At 29.8% G+C, this 21,298-nt stretch overlaps 1 long non-coding RNA gene across 2 annotated transcripts; it reads left to right on the top strand.

Moving 5' to 3' along the window:
* The first annotated feature begins 271 nt into the window (after positions 1-271).
* Positions 272-2,409, top strand: LOC132748137 (uncharacterized). Of its 2 annotated transcripts, XR_009628225.1 has the most exons (4): positions 272-444; positions 759-912; positions 1,408-1,484; positions 1,699-2,409. It is a non-coding gene; the product is annotated as an uncharacterized LOC132748137 (long non-coding RNA). The 2 variants fall into 2 exon arrangements; XR_009628224.1 differs by lacking the exon at positions 272-444 and having other exon boundaries at positions 705-912; positions 1,699-2,397.
* The last annotated feature ends 18,889 nt before the right edge of the window (positions 2,410-21,298 follow it).

Genomic DNA, 21,298 nt, shown 5'->3' with positions numbered 1-21,298 from the left:
TAATTAAATATTATTTTACTTTTTTATGGTTCAGTTTGAATGATTTTATAATAATTAATTAAACAAGATCTATGAAAATGTTTATTTTAACTTTTACAAGCTGATTTCGGTATGGTAACATATATTTCGGTTTGTGACAATCAGGGAAGTAATCTTGATATTCATATATTTGTTTCTAATTTCATAATTATTAATTAGTTCGAACTGATTTTTTGCATGAAAGTCAAACCAAACCTATTGTAATAGATTATAATGAAAAAAATATAACAAAACAACGCTTCCCAGCAAACACATGACGTTAAAATAACGTCGGATTAATGTTAGATTTTGGTCACGACGTCGGCGACCAAAATACGACGTAAATCTGACGTTAAAATACCGATGTCTAATAGACGTTTCTTTTTGACGTCGTACTAACGTCAGGTTATGGTCGGTGTCCTGACGGTAGGTAAAAAAATAACAAAAAATAATCCTTATTCGCTGTTGTAATCATTTAAACTTTTTTTCAAATGTTATTTGGATTACAAATGAAGTGTTCTTATATGAATACAGACCAAGATCGCGGCGCTGCAACCTAATAAAACATAAAGATGGCGCTGTATATACGCAAGTTACATGTGTTATTGTTATAAAATCTATTTATAGCTACAGATCTGTTTACAAGTTCCAATCATTTAACGTTGTAATATTATCATTTGTGGTATATTATGTGTATCAAAATGACGAGTTTTTAATAGTGCTTTAACATTTAATCATAGTGACAGAAAAGGGAAAGAAAACATAATTAACCTTTAATTCGAATCTAAAGTCACGTGGATGGAAATTCAAATTCGTAGGCGTTACGTTTTGGCTGTCGGTCAGGAATCGGGATGCATTGATAAGTGAATATTATAGGTTTTCTTGAACAAAAAGGTCAGTTCAATTTATTTAGATTGATTTCTACTTTGTATTCGATAAATAATTGCATGATTGCAAGCACTCTTAAATTTAATTATCATTATTTGAACAGCTGAAGTAAAATGTCACACAAATTCGCGATAATGTCTAATAATAAATCTTTTTAAAATTGACATGTTTTAACTCTGCTTGTGAAGAGTTTATAATATGCCTTTCAGTACTACCAAAGAGAATGCTTAGTTTTCATATTTTTCTTAAACTGTGATGTTTTTGTCAGTTAAAATCTGAGAATTGAGAATGAATTTGTACGATTTCGAGCATTTCGGACCAAGACGTTTCGGTCCCAAATAACCCAAAACGTTCCGGTCCCAAATAACGCAAGACGTTTTGGTTCCAGACATTTCGGCATTAAATCTTTAATTTAAAACTATGAAATATTTTAGACTTGCGTAACTGTTCTATTTCAAACGTAGAATATATACATAAGTTAGAATATAATTTTCTTTTCAGGTAGTTAAAGTGTTGGACATGCTCTCAAAGGTCGGAGGGACGGAAACACGTGAATATGTAAAAAGAAACATATGAAAGTAAGATTTTTGTAAATTCTATTACATACTTTAATCCATACTAAACTGGAGTTTAAAAGCGGCTTTTTAAATGTTCAGTATTTATGTTTACTTTTAATTTTTGTTAAAGCTCTCTTATAAAAAGTTGGCAAAATTGTTCATTAAGTTAAGATAACCATGAAAACATTTTTGCTTGTTATTTTTACATGTTTCATAAATTTCTTTTTTTTTTCAGTGAAAATGATGTCACACACGCTATTGGGCGCTACAAACGCTACATATCCTCCGGACAGACGAGGGGTGCTGAAAGAAGGTCATATCTTAAAGCATCACACCTCAAAATTCGTGCTAATTCTCATGGATATCTAAAAGTATAACTTTGTGAAGTAACTAAAAGGCAGCAATTTATACATTACTGACAATTATCAAAGGAGGTCAAAATATGCAAAATGGCACTAAATGTTTTAGAAATGCTGTAGAAATATAGTTAAAGTACTGAAAATCTGTCATTAATTGCTTGAAACATTATTATCAGAATCTTTTAACTTTAATTAAAATTATAATATTTTCATTGTTTTATTTGATAAGGCAAACTTTGATAGAAATGTGCATACATTGTTTTGTTCTTTAATATTTGTACATGTTTTCTTAGTTTCATTTATGTCATTGTTTTTGTAATACTTTTTGTTTTGTAATTAACTTTTTTTATGTTTTATTTTGTTTAATTTATGAAAATTATTTAACCTTGCAGAATTTACTAAAATTGTATGTAACAGCTTAAAATTGCAACTTTTATCTTAAATTAAAAAAGCACGAAACATATTTTTGCTTTTAGTTTTCTGTTATACATTTCATTTGAGGGAAAGTTTCTTAATAGAATGAGTTACATTAAATTAGATCAAATCAGGATTAGCCAGAAAATATTTATGACGTGGTGAAACAAAAAGGATTAGGGGAATGATAAGATGCAGGCCAGAAAATGATCAGATTTAGGGCAGAAAAGGGTTAATATTTAGGTCGGAAAATGGTCAGATTGAGGTCGGAAAATGGTTAAAAACTGGTTAGATTTAGGTCGGAAAATGGTCAGATTGAGGTCGGAAAATGGTCAGATTGAGGTCGGAAAATGGTTAGATAATGGTCAGATTTTGGTCAGAAAAAGGTTAAATAATGGTTAGATTCTGACGTTTACCTGACGTCAGATTATTACGTCAAAAAAACTTTCAAATCCAACCGTTTTCCCGACCGTCATCCGACGTCAGAACCTGACTTAAATCTGACGTCAGTATGACGACTTGTGTTTGCTGGGCTTAATTGTGATTTTACAAGTCGATTTCGGTATTGTAACATATATTTCGGTTCGTGACAAATCAGGGAATAATCTTGATATTTAGTTATTTGATTCTAATTTCATAATTATCAATTATTTTAAACTGATTTTTTGCATGTAAGTCAAACTTAACCTATTGTAATATATTACAATGAAAACAATTTAATAAAACGCTTAATTCTATAAGTTGATTTCGGTAATGAAAAATTGATTTCGGTAACTTTACCGAAATCAAGTTGATTTCGGTAATCGTAACGTACCGCTTTGATTGGTCTTTGTGGATGCTCACAATAGTAGTTTCCCTTGATATTTGGTTCCCGCATCCTTTCACATTGTGATTATCTGAAACGGATACCAATAAATAAAAATAAACAATAGAAATGTGGCGGAAGCATGAATCACAACAAAATATAAGAATTGCAGACACGGTTTGATTCAGTCTGTACATGAGGGATACTGAAGAAGTGCATCATCCCTCACGCCCCCTAGCACCGGCTTGAGCGGTACTCAATTCTCAACACTTATCCTACCGTGACCTAAATTCGGCGTTCTCCTTAATTAATAGTGCTGGCATCAATGATCCCGAAGGACCAGAAAAATATAACAACACTGACGTGAAGTACGGGGGAACTCTTTACAGCTGCCACACAGCACTTGACACCTGCTGTTGTGAAGTATAACAATCTGGAAACAAAGTGCAGATAGTCCCTCCCACTATGAAATATATCAGCATACCGTATATTGGCACCCCACTGTTTCGTAGTATATCACACTTCCCAATACACAGCTCCCAATATACAGCTCGTTAACTTCCAATAAAGTGACAGTAACATCTGTGCGTATATAGTTAACATCCATATCTCACTGTTTTATACGTTACGGGTATAGATGATTTAATTGTTTACTATTTAAGACTAAAGAATCTATGTTTCAACGATTGACTAATTCGCAATTTTTGTAATATTTTTATGGTGCACCAATAACGCAAATGACGACAATTGATTTGATACTCCAGAATGACCATGAACTGTCAAGTAAGTACGATTTAACTGCCTAGTAAAACATTGATTTCATTTGAATATTTTATGAGGTTTGTATTGTTTAAATAAAGAATCAAATAAAAATTATTGTATGTAATCATAAATCGACTACTTTATGAAATAAAGAATTGAGTTATGCAAACATAAAGAAAGACTAAACTGACCTATTGTTATCCGTCATTTCAAACAATCCTCTGTTAGCAATGTCCTGAAAAATATAATGTAAAGACGATATTGCATTATTCCATAAAAGATCAATGATTATGTTTGTAAATACATGCAAAAATAAATGATAATAATAATATTAAGTTCACATTCATAACAAAATTAGAACCGATTCCAGTAATCCTAGACGAAGTGAAGCCGATTCCGGTAATCGCTCGTCGATTCGGTAGTATGGAAGAAATCATAGATCACCTTGTTTATTATGTAATAACGATTACAATAAATATTATTAAATATCATTTCAATTGTTTGTATTTAATAACATATGGCAAGATATTTTTAAAACGCTGAAATATAACAAAATAACAGACTAATTCCTGTATTTCCCTGTTAATTCAGGCACTGTGATAGTAATTAGCCTATCTTAGATATCTAGTTTATAGTAAAAAAGTGATCTTTATTTCTCAAAAAAATCTTTGTATATCAATGATATTATTTGCATTCAATAAAATAACATAAAAATAATTATATTACAGGCTGATCCCGCCCATCCTTCTCCTACATCGGCAGTATGACAGTAATTCGCCGATCTTAGGTCTCTTGTTTTATTAATCAAAAGCGAATTTATTTATAAAAATGAATATCGTTGAAAATGTTTATATCTTATAAAAACATGCAAAAGAAATATTTTAAAAGTTCACAAATAACCAAATTACAGGTCGATTCCGGTAATCCATCGCCTATTCGGACAGTTTTCCCGTTTTTGCCGATCTTCAATATTAATCTTTTTATTATTTATAACAGCGATTTTTCATAAATCTTTTGCTTCTTATTTAATACAGATTTCAATAAACATTATAAAAATCGTTTAAATTGTTTATATTTAAGAAGATAATTCAAGGTATTTTTAAACGTTGAAACATTGGTGGGGAAAAACAGACCGATTCCGGTAATTGTCCGATAGCCCTGGCACTGCATATATGCGATATGGCAGTAATTCGCCGACCTTAGATCTCTAGTTTATTATTTAATAAGGATTCTTCATTTTCAGAAATCTTTTTAGATATCTATTATATTGTTTGCTTTTTTTCTTGCAATGTCCATACAGGCCGATTCCGGTAATCATTCGCCTATTTCGGCAGTATGACAGTATATGTAACTCGCCGATCTTTGCCCAGCAGGCACATCAACGTTGTTTCAACGTTGAATTATGGTCAGATTTCAACGTTGAAATAAGGTTGGATTTATATTCGGATTTGAAAGTTGAAACAACGTTGAAATTTCAACGTTGATACAACGTTGCAGCTTCAACGTAGGCACAACGTTGAAGTTTCAATGTCATTTCAACGTTGAAAACCCACCATACTTTAACTTTTGGATATAAAGCAAAGTAACCAAGTTTAACAAAATATCAAGACAATATTAAATACTTCAAATATTTTATTCCAAAAATACAGTTCAAGTGCAGTTTAAATTCACTTTTATAGTCTACAATCTGTTCCAATTTTTTCTTTTAGATCTTTCTGGGTATGTCAAGTGTTTGAGTACTTCTTTGGCTGTCTCTTACTGCTTCTGCAAATAAAAATAAGAAGTTTGTAGTTAAAAGTGACTTGGTCAATCTCAAATTATACATATAATTACTCAACTTAGTGATTTGTTTTTATCTTAAAATGCTTTTCTCTAAGATTTACATCATAAAACAGCATAGAAATTGAAACATAGCTAAGTTTCATATTGAAGCAAAACTACTGTATATAAGACAACACAATCTTTTTAAAAAGAAGCTATTTAAAAGTCCCACCTATGATTGGTAAAGAAAAACTGCTCCCCGTCAGTTGCTTGCAGCATATTCCCAAGAAATTAACATTCTAGGCTCTAGGTAAGACCATTTTATGCAGCATCCTGAAATCAACAAACATGTAAATTTTATATTAATAATGTTACAGGAATATTCCGAAAATAATATATTTTAAGACAAGATAAATATCCAGTATTTGAAAAATTTATACTTTGTATTGTAAAGAAATTCAAATATATAAATTAATAAGAATAAATTTCAATTTAAACAAACCTTGTCAGTCCTTTTCATGTTGAATGTATGGTATACAGGCTACAGCTGCAATACTCTAAATTTCAGTCAGGACCAGGATCTAGAATATAAAATAATATATAATAAAATAGAAATAGATTTATTATTCCCCATAAATTTAGGACTATTGAACTTTAAAGTTTAACACTCAAATTTGTTATTTAACTTAATAATAATGTTTTTTTCCAAACTAATTAACACTGTATTATACTATCACTAAAATATAAACATATATATTTATATATATTGACGAATCGTCTTGGGACGTAAATAAAGTGGGCTGAACTACTTTATAGGTTTCAATTTTATAATTGATTAAATTCTAATTAGGATATAGTACAGACAAATGTTTAATAATATGAACAATAAATTAAAGAAAGACAAGATTTGTAAAATCATAAATTGCCAAGGACATCAATAACTTCATGCTTAGAAGGCCTACCGAACCCAAATCATTCAATTAGGTCGCGAAAACGTGTCCAAATCAACTCAATCATGTGTTTTCATCTCTCATTTATTTCATAAAGTAAATTAAAGTAGAATTTTAAGAATAAATAATAATATTTTATAAAATAATTAGTAAACTAAAGTAAAACATTACGGTAATACCTTCGAAATCCAAATAATTGCCAATCGTGTTGTTTTCAAATTTTCCAAACAGCGCCCACCATTTGCACGAACGATAATCATAGACATTCAACAATTACTTCCCCTGACCAGCGTTATTTTTATAAACGGGGGTTTGACCAATATCAATTTATTAATTAATATTATTCATAAAGAACTAAAAAAATAAAACAACAAACAACAAACATATTAACTAATATTTAAAGCGTTAATAGAAAGTGAAAAATTATTTCCAACTTTATTTGTTTAAGCGCTACTTTTGAATATACGGAAAAAGATTGTTACGCAAATTTGCCTGACAAAAATCACTTACAGACTAATTCAATAAAGGAATAATAACACGAAATTAGTGGTATAAAAGTTTTTATAATGATTAAACTAAATGTAAAACTTCGACCATAAACAACGTTGAATCAACGTTGTATATACATTGGCAATATATCCGTATGGTCGTCCATAGTTGAATATTGGTTGAACAACGTCACGACCATATTTCAACGTTGTTTCAACGTTGAAACAACGTCGAGTGCCTGCTGGGTGTTCTCTTGCTTTATTAACCAAAGGCGAATTGAAATTTACAAAATAAAAGAAAGAAAGAAACTTTTAAATATCATTCATAATATTTATATTTTATAAGACGAATATTAACAATGCAACAGAAACGTTAAAAAGTACAATAGACTAAATTATACGTCGATTCCGGCGGTGATCCTTCGTCGATTCCGACAATATGGCAGTAACTCGCCGATATTAAATATCTTGTTTAATTAATAAAAAGTGATTTTATTGACAATAATCTGATTACATATCATTGCTATTGTTTATTTTTAATCTAGGGTGCAAAAATTTTGTTAAAAGTTCAAAGATAAGCAAATTACAGGCCGATTTCGGTAATCCTTCGCCGATTCCGGCAGTTTGCCCGTTTTCGCTGATCATAAATATTTGTTTATTATTATTAAAAAGCGATTTTTTTTCACAATCTATAGGGAGATAGATGATAATATTTAGGTTTTATGAAAACATGCAAATTGAACATTAAAAGTTGCATAAACAACGAAATAACAGGCCGATTCCGGTCATCCCTCGCCGATACGGGCAGTTTGGCAGGGGTATGACTAAATACCGAATATGAACTCATATTCGCAAATATGAATTCATGTTCGCGAATATGAACGGGAGTACCGTATATGAATATTGCTTTCATAATATTTAAGGCTAAAAGTCATAAATTGACAGTATTTTTAACATTAACCATGATTAATATTTAGCATGTTAAAAAAAGTATTTTTGATAAGTTTCTTTTGTAAATTACAGCGACAAGAATTATTTTTGGTGAAAATATTTTTTAAGAATAGAATTTCCGTTTTAAGAAATTTGAATGCGCGATTTCTATCAATAAAATTGACCATATGAGAAATAAATTACAATTTTACTGTTAAAAAATGACATGATATATTTGAAATATAAATTGAAAAACAAGATATAGACTTACTGTAAAAATTACGGCCCGAATATGGAAGTGAATACCGAATATGAACATTACGTTTATAAAGGTTAGGTCAAGTATAAAGCGACCAACACTATATATATGATACATAATTAACGTTATTTACTTTTGTATAGTTTTTCGTTTATATTATGTTTGTTTATATGTTAATATAATTTTAGGAAGAAATACATATTGTAAAAGATGCAAGTCTTTTATTCTTTCATTTGTCAGAAAAAATACGTATTATATATGATTGAAAATATGACTTGATTTAATTGTTTCCTTTATCACATACAAATGTCTTGACTTTTCTCGAGTCGTACATCATATAAGACGAAATATCGCTTGCGCTTGGGGATATATGTTCCTATAATAACATATGCTGGGTTGAATATTCCTTATTCCGTATTTTTTTAATTTATCGTACGTTTTTTATCTTCTAATGCAAGATAAACTACTTTTAACTTATTGACAAAATGAAAAAATAAAACATTTCCATCTTTTAAATATGTAATTCTTTCCTCTTATCATATTTGCATATAACAAACATACAGTAAAAACTGTAAAAAGTAATTTTGATATATATCATATATATGGATTGGTCGCTATACGTTTCCGTAGGAAATAGTTCAATTCCTACTTATAAAGTTGACATTATCATATATGATAAAAATATTGTAAACTTCGATGTTGATTTTAAGCAATATAATATCATAATATACAAATACTTGTATATTAATTTGTTCAGATATACGGTAATGCGAGAACAAGCTATATTGTCGAATATTATTTCTATATTTAACGATATTTATTGTTATTGTGAGTTTATTGTTTTAATGAATCTCCTTTAAAAGTGTGTTTAATTTTTTACAAAAGTTTATTTAAAATTATTTAATTTATCCTTCTACAATTTTGTCAATGGGTGTGAATGAAATGAATGAATGACATTATTTATCAATATATATAAACAACAACAGTTTTATAATGAAATTTGAACATGTATTTTATTAACTTTATTTCATCACATTTATATATATTTATAACATATAACACAATAATATGTTCAAGGTGCTAGTTTTCGTTTAATAGGAGTAGGTAAGGCATATCAGGTCATAGTTACATTATCGTTATTTTTATCTTTCGTGCAGAATACTTTATCACATACAAAATCACTAATATACACTAAAAGTGGTTAAAGAATGTACAGATATTGATAATTATAATCCAGTTTGATTGTTACTTGCAATAAAAATCATGAATTGAAATATGTGTTTAGAAGTATTTATAAGTTATATAAAGAAACATAATGTCTTACTAACAATATATAAGAGATGTTTCGATCATTTTACATATTATAGAACTAACTAAGATGTACATTTATTAACTTTGGAAAAATTCTCACACTGAAGTACGTATCATTACAGTAAAACATTTGTGTTCTTTTCTATATAAGTGGACTTGTTACATGTATGTGTATGATTTATATTCCATGATGATGATGATGGTGATAATGATGATGATGATGGTGGTGGTGATAATATAATGACGACAACGACGGTGATGTTGATGATTTTGATGATGGGGATGATATAGTGTATGTGGTATTTGTGCTGCTGATGAAACAGATGACTAGAAACTCTCATTTTTATGATATTGGTGATAATATTGATGACGATAATTATCATTATAATAATTAAAGTGATGGTGATGATAATGTTGATGATGATTATTATTATAATTATTATGACATATGTGATGATAACGATGACGATGATTATGATTATTATTATTATGATTGTTTTATAACAAATGTGCTATTAATATGAAAGACTTACACTTTTAATACTAAAACGAACCTTTGACGGTCCCTATTATCAACAATATTTACAATGCTAAGAAATAATTATTTGACAAAACCAAATGTTACGGTACAATGTAAAAGTAGGTTGTACGAATGTATTTTATAAGGATTATTTAAATACATAAAAACAAATACAATATAATACATATGTTATAAAGTTATTAACATGCTTGTAGAGTCAGTCAAATGACATTCACTTTTGTTCTGAGTGAGATGTTTTCAGCTTAATTTTATCTGCTAAAGTTCTCATTCAACATTATCCAATAAGATACGTTTAGCACTAGTTGTTTGGGATTTCTCGGGAAGTTTTCTCCTACGTTGATATGATTTTTTACCGGCAGAAGGCATTTTAAGAACAGTCTTTATTTCGTTTGTCGACACTAGAATATTTTGATTTTGCTTTCCCTTTTCTTGTCGGAGTTTCTTTTCTCTTTTATCTCTAGAATCTTGTGTCATGTTTGCTGTTTTGTCTATGTGTACACGATGATGCATGAACGTAGTATCTAACTCATGATTACCAGTTAATAAGATACGTTTAGCACTAGTTGTTCGGGATTTTTCAGCACGTTTTCTCCTTCGTTGATATGGTTTTTTACCGGCAGAAGGCGTTTTAAGTACAGTTCGTAGTCCGTTTGTCGACACTATAATATTTGGGTTTTGCTTTCCCTTTTCTTGTCGGAATTTCTTCTCTCTATTCTCTCTAGAATCTTGGGTCATGTTTGCCCATTTGTCTATGTCTACACGATGATGCATGAACATATAGTATCTAAGTCATAATTGCCAGTTCCTCTGATAGCCTGTGAACGTTCAGTGATTTCATTTCTCACTATGTCTGCGAACATTTCAATAAATTTTGGAATATCAGAATGTTTCCATTCTGCTGCGCTTTTCAGGATATGGTTGGCGGACTGACAATTATTGTTAGTCCACCCACTGGTCACTTTTCCATTGCGACACGGCTCAATTACACCTGCTTTTAATTTTGGTACTAGTATTTCAGTAAAAGATGTATGAATTTATAAGTTAAATTAGATTCTATTGGTATAATAAGTTGCATCTATTATTATAATATTAAATGGCCCTTTTCTCGCTTTGATATAAAAATACATGTATAATCATTGAAAAAAGATGATAGAAATATTTATAGTATAAGTTACTAAAAGTTTCAATACCATTTATATAATAATAATATATATCAGTTAAATTATAATATTTTTATATAATACTGGCAAGGTACTCGTGTACCGCAAGCGTGTTATCATAACGATCAACTTATTTTATGAAACATATAAAACATCATCTAAGCTAAAAAAAAAAGGTAAAGAATATATATATTATAATTATATGATTATATCATCTATATATCTGTCAAACAAATAATACCTCGAAAACATACTGTTTTCAAATAAATAAAAGCGTTTACTCCAAGGAAACTCTGCTTCTTGAGGTAGAATTTCAATGAATGGAAGAAAAAACATATTTCATATAAATAAAAGTAAGGTCTTAAGAAAGACTTAAGTTTATATTTATAATACGTTACCAGTATTTATCTTTAACAGTATAGTAGCCAAAAAACAGAAATGATCAATATGAACTATATATATAACTTTTAAAAACCAATACGAACTATGTTGTTATGGTTTAAACATATTTATTTAAGCTCGATTGCGAAACAAGTTCTTGCAACTTATATTAATCACTTTCGAGTCCCCTTCCTGGAACCAACCAGTACTGGTGTCATATGGAGAAACATGGTCGTGACCCGGGTAGGGCTCGAACCCATGATCTCTGGGTTGAGAGGCAGAAAAACCTTTAACCACAGCCACCCCCCCCTTCTGTTTACATTGTCGTAAAAAAAAAGGCCAAATAAAAATAAAGGGGGGTCAGAAAACCCCCGTTTATGTCTGCGAAAACGGAATTTATATGGGGACCCACTTAAAAAAAAATTTCTTTTTAAAAAGCTGCAGAGGTTTTGCAGCGGTTGGAAATATGTTAAATGCGAACGTATTTGGGGATATTTTTGCTTAAAAGGCGAAATGAATGGTATTTAACAAAATATAATTTATCATATATATTGGATATAGTATCATAATGAAAGTTTGTTTTACACTTCATGTTTTGATTCAGGTCAGACACTCACATTGATATTTCCATAGACTTACATTATAAGAAATGGTCCCTAATCCTACCTTAAAATTGAGTTTTCATGCTAAATAGGTAGTCTTTTCTTGCTGAATGAAATGCTGACACATAAAAATGTTCCTGTTATATAGGGGTAATGCCAACCAAATTTTTTTGCAAAATGACTTCAAAGAGGGATTAACCCCCCATTTCATTGAAATTTTCTGCTGATCACAGGACTGACATACACTTTTTATAAATGCAAATATCCAAGTCAAAAATTATCACAGAGACTCATGAAATATTTCATTTTCTTCAGAAAACAAATGTAGTGTTACTTTTTTAAATTAGTTTTTATACTTAAAAATACCCCACTTTCATCCAATCACCTCATGTATAAATTGACTCATACGGTTTTCCCTGCACTTTTTTTTCAGCCAATCGCTGGCCATGTTACAATGCGATTCCCTGACCTAAAGGGAATATTAAATGTTTAGTATTCTAATATCTAATGATAAATGAAGTTGCATATACAATTACCAATTATATGGATGCATTTTCACCACTCTTAAGTCATTTAAAACTTTGAAGTTCCCTTTTTTCTAACAAGCGCCTTTATGTCGCATTCCCGGATATTCTGAAAATGAATGTTAGCATTGTGATTTTCATTTACATAATTCATTATTTCTGAAGCCAGTTTTGTAAAACAACTTCCATAAAATCACTCAGATAGCAAAACTAAACTGTTTTCATTACAGAAGTGTTTCAAAAATACTAATTTTTTTTAACAAAAGGATGTAGCAAGGAGCAATTTTATCACCCCACCCATAACAAAATAAGTGATTTTTCACCCAAATTTCAACATTTTATTTACCAATAGACTTCCTGAATGAAGATTTAGCTTTAGCAAACATACTTAATAACTACTATATAGTGACCTGATTATGGATTACACATTATTTTGTACACACATAGCAACATTTTGGTTGTAAACTAGGTATTTTTAAAACTGCCCCTGCTGTATTTCTACTCCAAATATTTTACTTATTATAGTCTTAAAATACAAGTCAAAATGTCAATAAATGCCAAAATTCTTTATATATATTTTTGTTGTCTGCTTTACATGGATATAAACAATGCAATATATGGAAAAAACTAAGTTCCACTGGACTTAACAGCACAGTAATAGCCTAAAATCTTGACTTCTACACCCTTTTTTTGGCCATTTTGCTTTTCTTTTGGACCCAAATTAAAATTTGAAACATTCTTTGGGTATTTTACCAGAAAAATCACCTTTTAACCAAAATTATTGGGAATGGATATATTGTGTATTTTCCTCATTTAGGACCAAAACTAAATTTTTAGCATTTACTAATTTTCTCAAAAAAAAGGGTAATTCAATAATTGTGCAAATCACCCCCTTTTGTGTACATTTACCTACCCAAAAAGTCTTTTTCTTTTTATAACAATCAAGACACTAAACTTTATAATTGGCCTAATAGTTTGGAAAAATAGATCAACTTTATTTATCAATAAAATTTTTTCTACAAAAAAAATTTTCTCCCCTTTCCATTATGATGCTATTAAATTATGCATTAAAAAGACATAAAGCTAAAATTGGCATTATAATTTGTCATGTGAAAATATGTTTTCCCAAACAAAACAATAAATTTAATACTATTTTCATCAACCACACAAAAAGAGGCTATTTCAGAGGCTACCTTAACTGATTATGCTATGGTTTTTCAACTGGATTTCAATTTCTAAAAGAATGTGTTTTGATATTCATGCCCTGAAACCAAGTAATTTTAAGACAGGCGCCTAAAATCGCTATTTATATTGAAGGCTATTATGCTATTCTATGCCTGTAAATGAAACACAAAACATTCTTTATATGGGAACAGACAAAGAAAAACAATTTATTTGTGACATTGTATGTTAAATATGTTGTGCAAAATTTGGGAAAAATATTTGTGCCGAGCGAAGAAAATGTCCGCCCTAAAATTAAGTCAAAAAATTTAACCGAAAAATGCAAAACCTAGACTATATCTAGTATTAATATATTGGTTTTTGAACCGACAATATGCATTTTATTGATATACCTGCAACACCCATTCAAAGTGGACAATGTGGTCTTAACCATCAGTCCTGTTCAAGTTATAACATAAGTCTTCCAACCTTGGTATGTGTATAAGCCCCAATGAATCTACAGCATTTCTTTTGAAATCTGAAAAAATATTTTTAATGACCAAGGCCTACATTATCATCATCAACATATCACCAATTAATTATCACTCAAATTCACTGTTTAAAGAAAATCACAAACCATTATTAACTTTTAAAGTAACACTAAATACTCTTCTTCATATGTAAACAATGCTTGTAGATTGACCCCCTTGACAATTATCTGCTGTAAACACCAACAGTTGCATTGAAATAATAAAATTTTTAACCTAGAAAAACCCAGGCTGGGGTTTTTTAATATCCATTCTTTCCAAAATATCAGCTTTTCGTGGTTGTATCAATTGAAGACAAAGTACAACAAATGAATTATGACAGTTCAAATTTACCTCTCTCATAGTCAGACACTCACATTGATATTTTCCATAGACTTACATTATAAGAAATGGTCCCTAATCCTACCTTTAAAAGATTTTCATGCTAAAGAGGGAGTTTTTTTTTGCAGAATGAAAATGCCCCACAAAATAAAAAAATTTCCTGTTTTATAGGGGCCCCAACAAAAATTTTTTCAAAATGCTTTTAAAAAGGGTTTTCCCCCCCCCCATTTATGAAATTTTTGCTGATCACGGCTAATACCTTTTTAAAAAGCAAATATCCAAGTCAAAATTTTCACAGAGACCAGAAAATTTCATTTTTTTAAAAAAATTATTTTACTTTTTTTTAAAAGTTTTATCTTAAAAAAAACCCCCCTTTCATCCATCACCTCATGTATAAATTTACTCATAGTTTTTCCCCCGCACTTTTTTACCAATCGCTGGCCATGTTACAAGCTTTCCTGCCTTTATTTTACACAACAGATGCAAAAATTCGCCACAATCAGCTAAACTGTGGGAAAGGTCATACCTCTCCCAATAATTAATTAATTTTAAAAAAGATAGCAAGCAACATGTTTTGCCCTATGTTTTAGATAAGCTTGGGGAATCTTTTTTTTTTAAACCTTTCCGCAATTCGCTGGACAGCTTTTGATTGCTTTTACAAATTTGAGCTAAATTTTCGAATAGTTTTTTAAATAAAAAACTTTTTAATTTTTTAAAAATTTTTATAATTATTCCGATCCCACTCACTGGGGTAATTTTTCCCGGTTAAAAATTCTGTTAAAAAGGGAAGGGAAAAATTATGTTTTATTTAAAAAAAAATTTTTTTTTCTGAAGGACAAATTCATGTTTAAATTTTTAAAAAATAAAATAATTTTGGGAAAAGATTTTTTCTCAGTCAGTTTCTTTTTTTTTTATTTTCTTTTTTTTCACAACGCGAATTTAAGAGGAAAAACGTTTGTCCTAAGTGTTTTAGTTAATGATTATTAAGTGTTATTAACAACCGTGCCATACACGTGCACGATATGTTGCTCATTCATAATGATTTCCGCGTAATTGATTGCGTGAACCTTTTGTCAATATCATAAATGCTTTTGATAAAATATACAATGTAAACACAACAAACAATTATTACAAAATTACACTATAATTAATGAACAGAACATAAATTTTATTAAAGACTTCTGCAGCATACAGCTCATCGTCATAACATTTACAATAATACACCCAAAATCATATAAATTGTAAATAAAACTTTACAACAATATTTGGTCTAAATTCAAACAGTTGAGAGTGATCTGAGTAAGGGCATGTTATTAGAGTACATATATCATTTATATAACAAAAAAAAAAATGTTATTAATTTGCGTCAGGTTCTCTGTCAGTTCTCAGCATTTAATACCAGATAAATTGCAAGATTATGTATCTGAGTTCTTTTTAATGTTTGAATTTAGCAGTTCTATAAGAATTTTAAACATACGTTGGACGTGTATAGTAGAATCTAGGAATATACTAACCTTTGTCCCTTATATATAAGCGTTGTGTTCGACGGCTTTTTTTGCCCCCCCCCCTTTTTTGATGCCTCAAACAGTGAAAAAATGCCCTATTTAGGCCCCCAAACACTGTCTTGTTTGAGAAATATTGTTTTTAAAAAAGTGACCATTTTTTCGGCGCCGTCCCCCATCCAAAATATTACATCAGGGGGTTGCCAGAAGGGGATGTGCCCCCCTTCTGTTTGGGGGTTTGAAGGGGGGGGCGGATTCCCCCTCATCCCAAGAAAATTTTGGACTTGTGAGAGGCTTAAAATGACCCCAGGTTGATCATAAGTAAGTAACGTGTAACCAACGCTTGAAAAGCCTTTGATTCTATCTCAATCCCTTTGAGAAGTTGCAGCACTTTAAGAAATAAATTTTTTGATTGGAAAAAATTGAGGCAAAAAAGTGATTTTTTGGCAATTTTGAGATGTCCCCTCGTTGCCATGGTAACAGGAAATTTAAGACTGAGCATGTCGTTACAAAGGTAATGGTCCAGTCAACATTTGTGTGCCAAGTTTTGATTAGTATTGAAGCATTTTTTCATAGTTTCATAGCAGTTTGAACTTGTAACAGGAGGCTTTTCAGTTTGAAAAATGGCCATTTTTCACAATATGCTCATGGGGGGAAAGGGTTAACTAAAAAAATTATAAATGTTACAAAACAACAATTTTTCACCAAATTTAGGTAAAAGACTACATGTTAACATGGAAAAAAACTAGATTTGGGGTGATTCCAAGGTTTTCATCATTTTTGTTAATGAAAGTGAGACAATTCTCCGATGTCGCAATGACACAGAAACAGAACATATCGTTTATTAGATTTTTAGATTCATCTATACATACATTACATTTAATATAAAGATCATGTCAAATTAATAATAAAATTAATATGTATATTAATAAAAAATAGAACTTTAAACAGTCGGCAATAAATTTAGAGTTTATATGATTTAAACAGTTATTAATTTGTCGTAGAATGTTTTTTTTCTCGAATTTCAAGAGCACATTTGACAAATATCAACAAATTTGTCATTGTAGATCATGGACAATGTAGATCTAGTATTTTTTGTGTACAAAATAACCCCGTTGTGCGAATAAAGTTCCAAGTTTGAAATTTGATTTTATTATAAATCTTTATCACTAATAAACTTTATCACACACCCGTGCCGATTTTGCGACTCCGTAAATATGGTATTGCACGGCCGTGCATATATTTTGACGTGATGTCATTAGCGTTATACAAACATAGTGTAAAGACGCGCTAAATGTTAGCGTTATACTATAGACGCGTCAATGAAAAATGACTCTTATTTCACTTTAAACGGTCTTTTTTTCGGGTATGTGATAAATAGAATATTAAATTCGATTAAGTTCATTACTGAATTTATTGCACTCGTTGGATAAAATAATATTATGCTCGCCAGAGGCTCGCATAATATAATTTTATTCAACTCGTGCAATAAATTCAGTATTGAACTTACACTCATTCAATATCCTCTATTTAACATATACTTATTCAATTAAATTAATCATTTTTAAAGTGATCATTTTTGAAAGACTATTAATTATTATTATCAATTTGTATTACTAATTTCACGATTATAAGTTATTATAAGATCTACCCGTTATGCAAATCTTTATTTTCCGTTGCGCCGAAGTTAAGTCCAATTCGCCGTGCATTTAGAATATTCTACCGTGTGACCAATACCAAATTTTTATATCATTTTTAATAACTATTTTTTAGAGATAAAAAAACAGTAATTTTGGAAATCTCCGTTGCGCCGATGAATTTTTGCAACGATACATTGAATACTTATAATGAAAAAAAAAGTTTTATGTTGATTCTGCTGTTTCAAAATATGACTTTATTTAGAAAATATACTAACGCAAATTCAATAAAAAAAAGTTCATTATTTGGTAGCTTTGAAAAAAAATCAATCTCCGTTGAACTAAAATTCATCGGCACAACGGAGATATGAACGGTATTACAATAAAACAATGCGTTTAATAAAGAAAACATTGCTTTTAGATTATTTTTATTGTAACAAAATATTCATTTATTCATCACATACTAATGCATATTCATAAAATCTATTTCCAATCGTATTTTATTGTAATATTTTAAATTTTGCACTCCGTTGCCCCGACAAAAATCCCATGGTGTATTTTAATGGTACCGAGAATTTTTACACAGTACATCATCTTTATAAAATATTCATCTAGAATCATCATGGACTAATTTTTTGTATAGACCTTGCTCTACATAAAAATAAGCTTATTTGATATGGTTAAGTCAGTTTTTATTTTTTTGATAACTTAGGGTATTTCTATATGGGACACCGCTAGGGTAAGGGAACGCAGCCCTTTCATCATAAATTCACCTGGCTGCAATGAGAAGAAAAGTTGAAGTCTTAGCTATTAGATGATTTAAAATATGTTACCTTAGTCAGACGTTGCATCCCCATCATGTAGTCAAAATCGAATCCGTCGCCACTCACAGACCTGCAAGATCTACAGAGATAATCCATTTCTAGAGAAGACCACAACTTAAAGTCAATGTTAGAAATTTTCTCACACTTTATGTGAAACCATCGAGAGCACATGCCACAACTTATGCAGTTAGAACTTGCACAACTCTTGGCACAATCACCACAAGGAAACCTAGCAGAACGCCTTACAGACATGTTCACTAATATTCAAAAACTAGCAAAATGAGTAGATTTGAATTGAATGGAACGATCATGGATCTTCCATTCTTTATATACCAGTGTAATGACATATGCCATAATTATTCACATAATACACAGACTTTAAAACTTAACAAACAAACAAAAAATGTCATGATTACCTGTCAGGTACTGCAATTCGAAGGTGTGAAGGGGCAGTAACACAGTTCTATACACAAATTCAGCAGCCTCTTATCAAAAGGTGTTGATGTTGAAGGTATGGAGCAAAAATTGACAGGTGACACAGACACCATGCAATATATACTTGATATGAAGAAAAAAACACAACAAAAATATCTGAACTTAAACATTACTTAGTTTTACAATACCATTCCAATAGCACGTGTGTACGTGAATACATGTGTGTTAATGTATGACTAGTCACATTCTTCTCGGGTTTATAAAACATTTACAGTAGACCTATTTCTGATATATGCTTTTAAACTGTATTCCCTTTTATGTTTGAGAATGTTCTCGTACTTGTCTATCACTCAGCAAAAGTAAAATATGATACATGTGCATTATGAAATACGTGTTTTATATATTCAACTATAGCAAAGAAAATCTTAACTTTGGACCTAGCTCATATATAGATGTTCGGATCCTTTGACGAATATTTATATGCTGGATCCTAACCACCGTGGTCGACATATTATAAATTATATATATACTTTTTATGTTCTGTCTTATATACTTTCTACTTATAATCTTTTTGATGTTTAACTCTATCAAGTTTTTCTGATGGTCGCTATTAAGCGTATACATGTAACAATTTCTCATAAAAATGCCACCAGTGGTGTTAATAAATATATATATATTCAGTAAGACATTTTTAAACTTTGGACAAACCCTTATGCTATTTATTATTTCGAAAATGTTTTGTTTCTTTATATATATTTTTGAATATTCCAGCAATCAATAATGTTTTTTCCCCCAAATAATGTCTTGTTGACAATATTACATATAAAATAACAGTAGCAGTAGCAATATTTCAATTAATAATAGTTCTACATTTTTTAGAATTTGGTATTCTCGTATATATCAGGATTCTTTCTAGCTATATTAAGTTACAAAAAATAGTTCATTTCATCTTGCAAATATAACCGGTAGATTATGTTCAAACAAATCTCTATTTCCGTCTTTTATTAGTGACAAAAACAAAAACGATGAGGTATTTTGTTCATATAAAATCTCGTGTTCAAATTATGATGATTCGTTCTTTCTATATAATATTTGTAACCACATGATGATATATAAAAGATATAATTTTTGCATTTGGTGTTCTCTTTCGGGAATCTTTTTGGGCCCGATATTTCGCAACCAATACAGTAAAATTTAATTTCATTCCCTGATATGAAAGTTAATTATATATTCTGTTGAGAACAGAGCTCATATATAAAAATCATATTGGGTTTCTTTTCCGTTTTATGCTTCTTTTTCAGACTTTGCTAGTGACCGAAATAAAACAATCTGGCTAATTTTTTTCATAACAAGGGAATAATAATAATGTTGATAAAAACTCCCGTGTTCATATACCATAATATTTTTTGTAATCTTTCTGGCCGTAGTGACTTATTTACAAGCAGTTAATGTAGATTTACTTTAATTTTCAATGAAGAATTTATTTATTAACCATACCATATTAAAGATACAATGTCTATTTTTCTCTTCTGTGAAATATTGTTGAACATATATTCAAATAATTTTCATATTCGGTAGTCTCGTTCATTTCTGGTCACGATATTTGGGACCAATGCATTAAATTCATTTAATTTCATTCAAAGATATGATGCAGTAAATGGTAGTCTCTATCGACAAAACTTTTCCAACAAATTTCATATTGAGTTACTGTATGTTTAAAATTCATATTCGGTATATTCGTTCACGAATATGAATTACATATCTCTATAAGGTGCGATAACTTGCAATTAACCTAGCAAATATAAATTGTCATCCATGTTTAATCAAGGTTTCTTTCTTTCAGACTTTTATTAGTGACCGAATAATTAACAATAGGGGTAAAAAAAAATAAAAGAAAAAAAACAAAAACCTCGTATTCACATATACATGTATATACATGTATATATACTGTACGTCGTTCTGGCCGTGGTGACTAAATAAAGTTGAATAAAGCAAATATTAACATAACATATATAATTTTAACTTTTAACTTTCTTTTCTATACTTAAATTTTAGAAGATTATAAACAATAGGCCTAATGTTCATCTTCGTTATTCTTGTTAATATTCGGATAGGCCTACCGTTCTGGTCACAATATTTATAACAAATTAAAGTCAGATT

The sequence above is a fragment of the Ruditapes philippinarum genome, unplaced genomic scaffold, assembly GCF_026571515.1.
Source record: "Ruditapes philippinarum isolate M1 unplaced genomic scaffold, ASM2657151v2 ctg1942_1_1_1_1, whole genome shotgun sequence".
Classification (NCBI taxonomy): Eukaryota; Metazoa; Mollusca; class Bivalvia; order Venerida; family Veneridae; genus Ruditapes; species Ruditapes philippinarum.
Note: the sequence above shows the minus strand (reverse complement) of the source record. Positions and strands in the feature narration are given on the sequence as shown.